Raw genomic sequence first — 12,719 nt, forward strand, 5'->3', positions numbered from 1 at the left:
CATTCCAATTTTAAGCCTTATTTGCTACCAATAAACTTTCTATTGTATAGTAGGAATACCAAATTCAAGAATCCTAAACCTAAAGCTTCTTAAGTTTCTCACCACTTAAATAAGGGACTCAGACCAGGGAATACCAGAGAACTAAAATTCTTTAGATATTTAGATACCAGCTCTAAAATTCTTTAGATATTTAACATAGGAAAGAATTTTTGAAAATTACGAGCCAGTTTGTTTACAATTTTGGAGATTCAGATTCAGGACTCAGAGGGACAAGACAGCATTTTTTGAGTGCCTACTCTTTGTCCAGCACTGTGGTAAATGCTTTGCATGCACTGTTACATAATCAGTAGTTCCCCTCTTATCTTCAGATGGTATGTATGTTCCAAAGCCCCCAGTGGATGCCTGAAATCTCGATGGTCCTGAACCCTATATATACTATGGTTTTTCCTATACATACCTATGGTGAAGTTTAACTTATAAATTAGGCACAGTAAGAGATTAACAGTAACTAATAATAAAATATAACAATTTTAACAATCTCAGAATGACACGAAATTTAAAATTTATGCATTGCTTATTTCTAGAAATTTCCATTTAATATTTTCAGACTGCAATTGAAGGGGCAGGGTAACGGACACAGCAGAAAGCGAAACTGCATATGGGGGGACTGTTATAATCTGTAAACTGTTAGGTGGGCATTTTAGCCCCTTCACTGATGATAATTAACTTACTCAAGACCACACAGTGTCAGAGGTCTGACCCAAATCTGCTTCGATACCAGGTCCCACCTCTTTGCACCCAATATCTCTGCCTAACTCAAAAACTTTTACTAATCGAAACTAACGTACATCCACTGAAGTATCTTTCGTAAGATTAATCCTTGTTTCCTAAGCGTTTTCAAAGGCAACCTACCGTTTTCTAGAAGTTGTGTCGAAGTTGTCAAAGGCGTAAAGAAAAGGCTGTGAAAGGCTTCTAAGCTTGGTATAAATCAAGAAAGGAAAGTTCCGCCTTAACCGACACTGAACATGCTTATTGGTTAGGATTGAACGGGCTGACTCATTTCTTTTTTGCCGTGGTAGAGGGCCACACCCTGCATTCCAAAAACCCTCTGCTGCCGGGCCACACCCGCCAACCCCGCTCTTGGAGCCTCTGAGGTCGGGCTGGGCGTCTAGCTCGCAATTGACCCCGGGAGAGGATCGGCGCATCCACCCGCCCGCCAGCTCCAGACGCCGGGCTCCGCAGCGCCGCTGTCCTAGCACCAGGGCCCGGCAAGCGGGGGAACGGGACCGCCGGGACCGATCCAGGCGCGGGCGCCCAGCAAGAGCCGCGCCCGGGGTCTGCGCGCCGCTCAGCGCGCTCGCCTTTCCGCCCGCGCCAAGGCTGGCTGCGCGCACCCTGAGCGCGAGGAGCCGCGCGCAAACTTGGTGCCCCAGGAACTTTCCAGGAGACACTGCTTCCGGGGAGGAGAGACCGTAAGTGTTGCTCTCGAGATGCTGTGGTTCATTAAAATACACTAACAGACGGTGGGAACCGATTCAAATACCGCAATCAGTGCCAATTCTTCTACTACGGCGAAGTAAAGGGAAATCTTTATTTTTCCTGCATCCCGCTTTAATGATCAAATAGGCACTAGCTATTTACATCTAAGAAGGTTCAGTGCAGTTGCTGAAGCAGTGGGTCGGGATATGGGTAGGCTCAGTCAACAAATGCTCTTTATATTGTGTGATGCTAACTGCTGTGGCATGAGAACCAAGGGTAGGGGATGGTTTCTGCTTGGGGTTATCGAGTTTTTCTAATGGCAGTTTTTGAGAGAATGGGATTGTGTCTACAGATTGGTTATTAAGTTTTGGGGAAGTACTCACTTTCTCAAACTCCAGTCCCTGTACGAAACCGTCCTTTTGCCAACTCCTTTGGTTGGTTGGAAGCTGGCTTGTGAATGAGCTTGGTATTAAGTGCCACAAGGATGCACGTGCCCCTGTGTTTTGGACTGAGCGTGTTTACTCCATAACTGTGCTTTCTATTTAGTGTGGCCAGGTAATCGCTCTTGTGGAATTTGTCAATAAATACATGGAGAAGAATGCATGACATTTGTTTTATTTTTTCTATTTGTGTTGCTTTGTGTAGTTGTACCAAAATACGAAATCTGGAGACCTAAATTCTGTTACCCTGAATGCTACAAATATTTATCATAACATTTTTATCCAATTGAGTTACCGCTTTTAAATTTATATAGAAGTAAGTCCAGTGAGCCACTTAAAAAATCCACTTTTCTACATAAGAAATTAGTACAGTTGTATGATGCCAAGTAACTTATTTTCTTGCAAGAGTTTGAGGAGGTGGGGGACAGGGAAAGCGGAATCCTGTGACGACTGAGGATATACACAATGCAACAGGGAAGTTATCATGATCAGAAGCACTGATTGTGTACAGGAAAGACAGGTTAAAGACGTCCCAGTAACATAAAGGATGGTGGGAAGACTTGTAAACTGAATTATGAAGTTATGAATATGAATGACCAAGTCATGAATAGCATCATTACACTCCTGCATTTATGAAGATACAGACTGTGATGCAGTTAAAAGATAGACTGTCATGGAGAGAGGAAGAAAATTCTTTGCAGCTGGCTTTTTTTAGTGAGAGAAAGAAAATTCTTCGCAGCTGGCTTTTTTTTTTTTAGGTCTATAAAGGAAACTTCCCTAGAAAGAAACCACTTCTAAATGGAATAATTAAAATAATTTGTTAGAAACTTTAAGTTACCCTATGAGCTCCTAGTAACACTGTTTTCAAGTTCATAGGCTAATTGTTAAGCCCTTTTGCTCCGAGTTGAACTGATCAATGGCTCTGTGTAGAAGGTAACAGTGTAGAATCATCTTTGAGAAATAGCCTGTAATCTTGGGAGAAATGGCCTAAGTCCACTGTTCTCAAGTCACTGAGGCAGTTGAAAACGCTCCCTCAGGTGGTGAGAATGGGATAATATTTTATTATATCTTTAAGATGCCTAAAATCCAAAGAGATAATTAAATTTGGAATTTTATTAGTTTCACCTAATAGTTGTATAAAAGCTGAATATTTAAGGATCTCCTTTATCAGGCACTGAGACGCTTTGTATACATTACTTCATTTAGTTTTCACAATAGTCCTAAGAGGTGGAGGTATTATTGTCCGTGTTTTATAGTTGAAGAACAGGCTCAGTAAGGTTATATTACCTGCTCCGAATTTCACAGCTAGTTAGTTTAGTTTATGTTGGAAGTTAGCATTTAAGGTTGGTTATTTTTCCTATGTGGCTCCAATTGCTCCTAAAATGGTGTTGATTTTTCTGTTTGAAATGATCCAGAGGAGGTTCTTGGTTCAAAGCAGATTTTTAAGTGATTTAAAAGCACCTCATTGTCCCAGCGCCAAATTCTCAAAGTTCAAGGAATTATGCATTTACTCTAGAAGGCTACGGCTTTCAAATATTAACTGAGAAAGCCCTACTCTTGATGAGGTCATTAATGCACGTGGCCACCTTAGTGTTGCTGAACTCTGGTAACTTTCTTCTCCTTTTTTTCTGAAGACCTTTTAGTTCAGGGTGTGCATTTTCCTCCTGCATCTCACAAGTGCAACTCAGGCTTTTTCTAGTTGAATCCCCTGTGTGTGAGTGCATACCTGCAGTATTTTATATGCTAAGTGAAATATTTTTAAATTTATGCTAGCACCTAGGTTAGCGTTGAACCTGTTTTAAGAATGGTGAGTTCATGAAAGGCACACTCTGTGAGAGCCAAAACTAGTTACTTGGAGATGAGAAAGTCTCAGCGTGTCTGATCAGAGCATCCAATTCTGAGAGAGTCCATCTGTCGGAGTATCTGTTGGCATGTCATCATACAAGAGAATAATGCTACCTTCATCGAAGACCATGAAATACCATGAAATATTCCAGGACTAGGCATTGCTCACAGCCCCACCTCATCACCTGCACCATCTAGTTGACACAGAATACCTACCCACTTCCTTAAGCCACTCTAAATCCTAAGTGCTTTAAGTGATCTGAATTCTTGAGCATGTTGAAAGAACATGCCAGTGTGATGATAAAACCACTTGGGAGTAATCTTGGAAAAGTCATGGAGAGGGGGAAGCATGCCACAGAGTCCATCTTCAAAAATGGGGAAATGGTAAATTCTGAAAACTTTAGATTCATAGCTTATGTTGGTGTCCAGCAGAATTGTAGATCACATTTTTTAAAAGATTGGTCAGGATCGCTTACAAAAATAAAAGTGATGATCAGTATGTAGCCTGTGTTTGCTGAGAATTATTCATGTCCAATTAACCTCATTTGTTTTTTAATAATGTTACTGGACAAGTATATCAGGGCATTGCCATAGATATGCAATGTCTGCTTCATCAGAACATTTGTTTGTTTGTTTTGAGACGGAGTCTTGCTCTGTCGCCCAGGCTGGAGTGCAGTGGCGCGATCTCGGCTCACTGCAAGCTCCGCCTCCCAGGTTCACGCCATTCTCCTGCCTCAGCCTCCTGAATAGCTGGGACTACAGGCGCCCACATCAGAGCATTTAATAACGTGCTACGTGTGTTCTTTACTCAAGATGGAAAAATATGAATTGGATAGTGGTATAGATGAATGAGTTTAGGTCTTTTACCCAAAGAGGGATGATCAGTGGCGTAATGTCAGACTTGAGCAAGGTGTCAATAGTGTCCCTTGACAAAGGCATATGGTACAGCTTGTGGGAAAAACTTCACACAGTACAAGAGATAGAGTATTTGGAACCAAGGAGATGATAATTGCATTATTCTTTGAAGCACTGTAGATAGTGGTTACGAATAGAGACTCCAAAAACAGACCCTGGGCAAGTTATTGAGTTCTTTATGTCTCTATTTCTTCATTCATAAAATACAAATAATAGTAATAATACCTACCTTAGAGGGCTGTTGAAGATGTTGAAGGATTAAATGATATAATCCATGTAAAGTGCTTAAAGCAGAATCGGATAGTAAATTGTGTATATTAGCTGCTAGTCTTTTGTTGTTGCTGCTGTTAACTACTGTCACTACTACTACTTCAGGCAATATTATGCACATTTCTGGGTTTGTGTTTAAACACATATCCAGAATGTGGTAAATAGATTAGTCGTCGTTTTTTCAGACAGAGTCTTGCTCTGTTGCCCAGGCTGGAGTGCAGCATCGTGATCTCGACTCACTGCAACCTCAAGTGGTCTTCCCACCTCAGCCTGCTGAGTAGCTGAGACTACAGGTGTGCCACCATGCCTGGCTAATTTTTTAATATTTTGCAGAGACAAGGTCTCACTATGTTGCCTAGGTTGGTCTCGAGCTCAAACTTCTGGACTCAAGCAATGCTTCTACCTCAGCCTCTCAAAGTGCTGGGATGACAGGTGTGAACCACTATGCCTAGCTGGTTTTGGAGAGTGTCTAGTAACTGTTATTTGAATAGTGGTCCAAAAACAATAGGCATCTTCACCTTAGTGTAAAAGCTGAAAGACTTTCAGTCAGATGAGGTCCACAGAAAAAAAAATTAAAAAATTAAAAACTTTTAAGCTGAGAAATGGTACTTTATATTTACTATTACCAATGTGGTAAAAGAGAGATGGTCACATTTTGAAGTCTGTACATTTTGTCCGGTTTAATAAGTGCTTTCTGTTAAGGAGCTGTAGCTTGGTGTATGAGAAATCTTCACTAAACTAGGTTTTAGGAGAGCTCTTTCTTATCTCCAGTCCAAATCAGATCAGTACAGTCTTTAACCAGTTGTTATGATCTTGGGCAATTAGCTTAACTCAATGGTTCTCTGCAGGGTGCAATTTTAACCCCCCAGGGAAAATTTGGTATATTTGGACACGTTTTTGATTGTCACAGCTGGGGTTGGGGAGGTGTGCTAGTGGCACTTAGTGGATACTGCCATGGATACTGCTAAACATCCTACAGTGCACAGGACAGAGGCCCCACAGCAAAGAGTTATCCTATCCAAAATGTCAGTAGTGTTATGGTTGAGAAATCCTGGCTTACAAGTTCAATGTATGTGTTTCTGTTTGTGACATTTGAATGCCAATCTTTGCTTTAACGAAATCACCAAGTAGCTTTAACAGTATGTTTATAAAAGGCCTCTGAGAGTTAATGTATGCTGAAATCTGCAAGTGTATACAGTGTATACATTTTGTCATCAGCAGCACAGTGAAATATTTGCTTTGTTTCCTGGAGGAATATATTATAGTGGTTTGAGAGTCAGATAAACCTTTCCTGGAATCTCAGACCTGCCGGTTTAACTTGCTGTGTGATTTGGGGCCAGTTTCTTTATCTGTGAAAACCAAATCTCTATTTCATAGGGCTTACAGGAATAAACAAGATATACATGTAAATTATGTAGCACAGTCCTTAGGCACAGTCGCAAGAGATAACTTTTTTTTTAAATTTACATTTTCCAGGTTAATAGAATTGACTGGTGCTTTTTAAAATGTAAGATTTGGAAGGAGGATATATAAGGAAATTAGATTTTTTAATAGTTAAAATATAAAAAATAAAAGGGCTCCTGTTTTCCAAAGGTGATAAATCTTAGGAGAAGTAAATGTCCTTACAGATATCACTTTGGCCTTGTAGGGAATGAAGAATATGCACTAAAGTGAGAAGCACTTATTACAGGGAGGCATAAGTTGCCTGGAAAACAAGAGTCATCTATTTCTTATCAGTCTGGAATTAGCCAATAATATAACTTCTGCATTTGTGAATTGTTCCACTATAAAAACATGTAATGTTTGTTCTTAAGCAGTGTAATTCTATTTTTTAATCTTAGTCTTGATATTATGTCTCTTAAATATGTTTTTCCATGCCTTAAGGTGTAAGCAGCACACCTAGAAAATATATGTGCAAATGTGTCAATTTTGTCATCTTAGTGATTTCTTTTTTTTTTTTTTTTTGAGATGGAGTCTCGCTCTGTCGCCCAGGTTGGAGTGCAGTGGCGCAATCTCAGCTCACTACAAGCTCCGCCTCCCGGGTTCACGCCATTCTCCTGCCTCAGCCTCCTGAGTAGCTGGGACTACAGGCGCCTGCCACCACGCCCGGCTAATTTTTTTGTATTTTTAGTAGAGACGGGGTTTCACCGTGGTCTCGATCTCCTGACCTCGTGATCTGCCCGCCTCGGCCTCCCAAAGTGCTGGGATTACAAGCGTGAGCCACTGCGCCCGGCCTTCTTAGTGATTTCTTATACCCTCTCAGCCTTGCCTGAAAAGATAAAGCTTTCATGTGATCACTCTTTCTGTCACTTCCACTTGTGTATCAAGCAAGCTATAGCAGTGTGTAGCTTATCTGTAAGAGCAATTGGCGTTTTATGTATTTGACTTTTAATGGTGTGAATTTTTGTAGGTGATAGGGGTTGGATGGGAAGATTTCAGAGTATTCACAATCCGTCTGTTGTCTACCTTATAAAGGCAGACTGTTTTGCATTTCTGTTAATTTTCCAGGGAGATGGCAATAAGAGGTCCAGCAATGAAAAGTTCCATGGCTTAGGAAAAGGTGCTTTTTCAGGTTGGAGAATTGAAGTTAGCAATTTTTTTGAAAAGTGATCTTGATTTTCTTTCTCAGTGTCCCTATTGCATTGAATTGTGTAAACCTTACATAAACATGTGACTTGAATCCTCTAGTGGAGTGAGTGTTAGTACCCTCTGCCCCCAGCAGCTTGCCTCTCTCTGGGTATCTGGAAGGAAATCTGTCCCCTCACATCACTGGGAGAATTCACAGCCAGCTCATCCCTCTCGGGTGGTGGCTGCCCAAGGGGAGCACAGCAGTTCCAGCATAAGGGGCATGTGAAATGTGACTGGCGCACAGATGAAAACATACTTCTCAGAAATTACTAACATAGACTAAGCCCTGCTAGTGCTTAGAGGCCTTCATTAAGCTAACTTTCAAGTTTACTTAACTTTCCTGATCTCACAGAAGTAGAAGGTGGTGTTCCAGACTCTGACAGCCTGAAGCCTCAAGCCACTGCTGAGTTGCTGGGTAAGCAGTATTGGCAAAGAAACCTGGTGATCCTAACAGAGAATCCTGAACTGGTGATACAAAATTGCATAGTTCTATGGGGACAGAAGCTGAGAGTTTGATACTCAAACCAAACTGAAAGTCAAGCTGATAATAAACTAAAAGAAAGACTAGGCAGTTTAAAATTTCAGATGGAACTAGTGACCACAATTCTTAAGACCCCATAAAACAATTTCTCCACTTTAGGTGCATTCTGTCACTTTGATTTCTCAGATATGGATGAGACTAGAAACTACCACGCACTGCAGGAAGTGTTGCTGAAAATGTTTGAAAGCTGATTGTGTATTTACAAGGTTCCTGGGCATCAACTTGTAATTTTGCAGTAATTGGTACCAAAATCCCAAGTTCTAGACTGGTGCTGAGTTAACAGATGTAAAAATAGAGTTATTTTTTCCCCCCCTTTGAAGCAAGGGTCTCACCAAAAGGCTCAAACACGTCCTAGACATAAAGGAACAAATAGATTTAAGTCAAGGTGGAGTGGAACAATATGCCTCATTACCCACGCCATAGGTCTATTAGCTTGTATTTTTTAAAGAGTTTAAGCTTGGCATTCAATGAATTCTTTAAATACAGAGTGTGGTTACAGGTTTATTCATTTGTTTTTTCAAGAGGTCCCACCTTCTTCCTTGAAATTCCACAGCTTTCATTTCACTGGAATTATTGGCTTCTACCACGAGTATGGTGTATATGCCATACATGAGGGCCCTCAGATAATAGTATATGTACTATATGTACCTTTCCCTCTTCTCAATTTGGAAAGAAAGACCTGACTCCAAAAGAAATTATTAAACTAACCTATAATGAATGTATCACAGCAAACATACAACAAGAGACTATAACTTGGTTACAGAACTATAACTTGATTAAAGGAACTAACGTTATTCTGAGAGGGAAATTGTCTGAAGAGGAATTTAGAGAAGTAGAACTTGAAGACTGGGATGGGAGACTGAATTTGAGAGGCCAACTTGGCCTAGCTACAGAGAAGATGCCTTACCCCTAGGGTGGCATTACCAGGTCTCCATATGGGTCTTCCCCTATGGTGGGGCTGTCTGAGGGCTTTTGAAATCTGCCTAAGTTCCAAATCTGAATTAGAGATTGGTCTTGCCCTCATTGGTGAATACCGCTGAGTCCTCCTTAACCTCACAGTGCACAGTGTCAGGCCACACAGGAAGCCACAGAACGTATTTTTGTTCCATGCCCACTATTCATCCTTTTCATGGTAATTTGGCCACTTCACATAACTATGCTTTTCAGAGATCTGCCATCAGACATGCCAGCAAACAACCCACCTGATGGTTTACATTCTCACAATAAGGTATTCAGCTGGAGTTTTTACTTTAATGTCACCACAAGTGTGGTCAGTATGAATGCTTTTCTGATCATTGTATTTATAAATTTGCAAGACTAAAGGACAGCCTTGGACTATGTGAGTCCCCCCAGATGACACTGCACTCTAAGGACCAGCTGGCTTCCCCAGGTTTGCTTGTCTTCACCTTGAATGCCCTTTCCTATCTGACTTGCAACACAAGAGTGTCATGACCATCGTAATATTATTATCTTTTTTATTGCAATTTAGAAAATGTTGAGAAGAAAAATGAATGTCATTGAGTGCTTATTCGTGTGGGAAATGTGATGTTCTATTCTGTGAGTGACTCATGTAAACAAGAGTAAAAGAAACTAGAGTACATTGTTATAGTTAAAATTACAAGGTAAACTAATTCCTACTTTGCTAGTTAGTGTGTCCTACAATTCTCATTTAAATTGCATAAATTACTAAACAACTACAGAAATTTTCACCCAAAGCAGTTCATAGCCAAAATTTCACAGAATTTTTCAGTGTGATTTTATGTTGTTAAAATTCTTGTAGACTTATGAAATATACTTTCATTTGGTTCTCAGGATAATAGGCTGTATATAGTTTCTTAGACATTTGGGTTCCAGAGCCTGTGGTACTTTCCTATATAATTGTCCTTTTTATATTCTTATATTCCTGTTGATATATTGAAAGAGTTTCCTGAAGTTATCTATTGCTAATATTTAGCATTTACTTTTAGGAGCAAAATTCTCAGGAGAATTGAGAAACCTATTGCCATTTATTTTGATTATGTCCAAGTAAAGGTTAGAGATATGAAATTAAATGTTTGTAACTGAGAAACTAGTCATCACCAGTCTACTTCAAAGGGAATGTCTGTCACAGTTTCAGTAGTGCCAGGGTACATAGAGATATGTTGTATGAAAGCCATGTGGTCTTGGGAAGACTGTAGAAGAATCCTCTTGGAAAAAGAATATGGAATGGGCTGGAACAGTTCAGGGAATAAATGGGATTATATCCAGCGAGGTTGAAGAATAGGAAAAACAGAAACATCCAGTTAGAATAAGTTTTTGTGTTTAATAGCAGAGTAGGGTGACCATAGTTAACAACAATATATTGGATATTTTGATGTGGCTAGGTGAGAGGACTTGAAATGTTCCCAGCACATGGAAATAATAAATACTGGAGGTCGTGGATATCTCAGATACTTTGAGTTGATCATTACAGTCTATGCGTGCAAAAACTATCACATGTACCCCATAAATATGTGCAAATATTATGTATCAATAAAATAAAAAGTAAAGGAAAAACAAAGCAAGAATTCTAACATTACCTCTTTCCAAAGTGAGTGTCTCTCATTACTGGGTCTGGACTCTAATCTATATGAATAAAATGAATGGATTTTATTCCCTAAGAATTTGTTAACTAAGTTATCTGAGTAAGTTATATGTCCATATTTGTAGCCAGTAGCAGGAGGGAGTTCAGGCAGGCTAGGGGTTGTTATAATCTTTTTTTGTTTTGTTTTGTTTTGAGATAGAGTCTCACTCTGTCAGCCATGCTGGAGTGCAGTGGTACAATCATGGCTTACTGCAGCATGACCCAAGCTCAAATGATTGTCCTGCCCCAACTGCCCCCCAACCCAGTAGCTGGGATACTTGAGATGCACCACCATGCCCTGATATTTTTTTTTTTTTGAAATGGAGTCTCACTCTGTCACCCAGGCTGGAGTGCAGTGGTGTGATCTCAGCTCACTGCAACCTCCGCCTCCCAGGTTCAAGCGATTCTCCTGCCTCAGCCTCCCGAGTAGCTGGGACTACAGGTGCGTGCCACCACACCCAGCTAATTTTTTGTATTTTTAGTAGAGATGGGGTTTCACTGTGTTAGCCAGGAGCCTTGCTAATTAAAAAAAAGTTTGGTTCTTTTTTTTGTGGAGATGAGGTATCACTATATTGCCCAGGCTGGTCTCTGGGCTCAATTGTTCCTTCTACCTTTGCCTCCCAGAGTATTGGCATTACAGGCATGAGCCACTGCACCTGCCAGTTATAATGTTTTTAAACTGTGACTAGAATGAATAAAAGGGCTAGTATTTCTATGTTGCTTTTCTCTATACCTATTTGTTCTCTGCCAAAGCATACAAGAACACCACCAGCAGCAGAAGGCCTTCCTCAGATTACAGAGGACCATATGCCAGACCTTTGATGTCCAATACAGTAGGCACTAGCCACATGCAAATATTTAAATTAATAATCTTAGTTGGACCTAACATATTTCAAGTGCTCAATAGCTACATATGTGGTTAGTGGCTATCATATTATGTAGAACAGAGACAGAACATTTCCATCATCTCAGAAAGCTCTACTGGACAGCACTGTGCTATACACTGTCTAAAGGAAGTTTTTTAAATGAATTTTTTGATATTTAGATACAAATTTAGGGAAAATGATTCAGCCAAAAGTTCAGCCTTAAAAAAAAATAGATATTAAGGCGCTGGGTCCATTTTCAAGCAAGTCCTATATAAATCAAAATATTTCAAGGGTTTAACTCTGGCTCTTCTAGGCCAAACAAAGGTATATTATTTTAGATTTCCTCAGGTTTAAACTTTGAATCCTAGCAGTGCATGATGGCTTTCAAGAGTAGACACAGTGAATCTTCAGCATGTCTATAGGCACCCATTCTATTATAACTGGTTAGTCAGAGCTTAGCAGGGGAAAAAAAAAGCCACTGTTATTTACAGCAGGGGAATGCAGTAAAGTTACTTCCACAGGTGATGCAATGGCAGGAAGTCATTACCAACCCCAGGTTGAAGGGACAATTGGAGGAGGCCGTTTGGAGGTCAGTGGTGGATAGGAGCTGAGACCAGAAAGGATATCAAAGATATCAACAGAAAATAAGGTGAGAAGTGCTCCTGGTGGCTTCTCCCTTTCTCGGGTTAGGCAGACAGAATTAACCACTTCTTCACCTAGATTTTTATCGGCACATTCTATGATACATCACTTAGCAAATCCAGAGAGGTTAAACAGTTTAAGCCATGATAGGGACAGAACTGGAAAAATGCTAGTTCTTGCTCTTTTACTTGTGCACGTTGCCACTGGGCCTACTGCAGGAATGCTACTAGTAAAGGGAGTATATCATCAGTTCAGTCTGGGAGCAGAAACTGCATAGTAGTTTAAACAAGGAAAGTTTAATATTAAGACTTATTAGGGCCAGGTGAGGTAGTTCATACCTGTAATCCCAGCACTGCTTTGGGAGGGCAAGGCAGGGAGATTACTTGAGGCCAGGAGCTCAGGACTTGCCTAGGCAACATAGCAAGACACTGTCTCTACAAAAAAAAAAAAAAATTACCTAGGTGTGGTGATGCATGCCTGTAGCCCTAGCT

At 40.4% G+C, this 12,719-nt stretch overlaps 1 protein-coding gene across 9 annotated transcripts in view; it reads left to right on the forward strand.

Moving 5' to 3' along the window:
- Positions 1 to 12,719, forward strand: part of SGMS1 (sphingomyelin synthase 1) — a 310,484-nt gene that overhangs the window by 199,986 nt on the left and 97,779 nt on the right. The window contains exon 1 of one of the 9 annotated variants that reach the window (XM_032137502.2): positions 1,402 to 1,472. The exons of the other annotated variants lie outside the window; for them this stretch is intronic. The gene's annotated coding sequence lies outside the window, so the exon portion shown is untranslated. Of the gene's footprint in view, positions 1 to 1,401; positions 1,473 to 12,719 lie in introns of those variants that run through there. 9 annotated transcript variants of the gene reach the window in all.

This window comes from Hylobates moloch, unplaced genomic scaffold, assembly GCF_009828535.3.
Source record: "Hylobates moloch isolate HMO894 unplaced genomic scaffold, HMol_V3 SCAFFOLD_3, whole genome shotgun sequence".
Taxonomy (NCBI): domain Eukaryota; kingdom Metazoa; phylum Chordata; class Mammalia; order Primates; family Hylobatidae; genus Hylobates; species Hylobates moloch.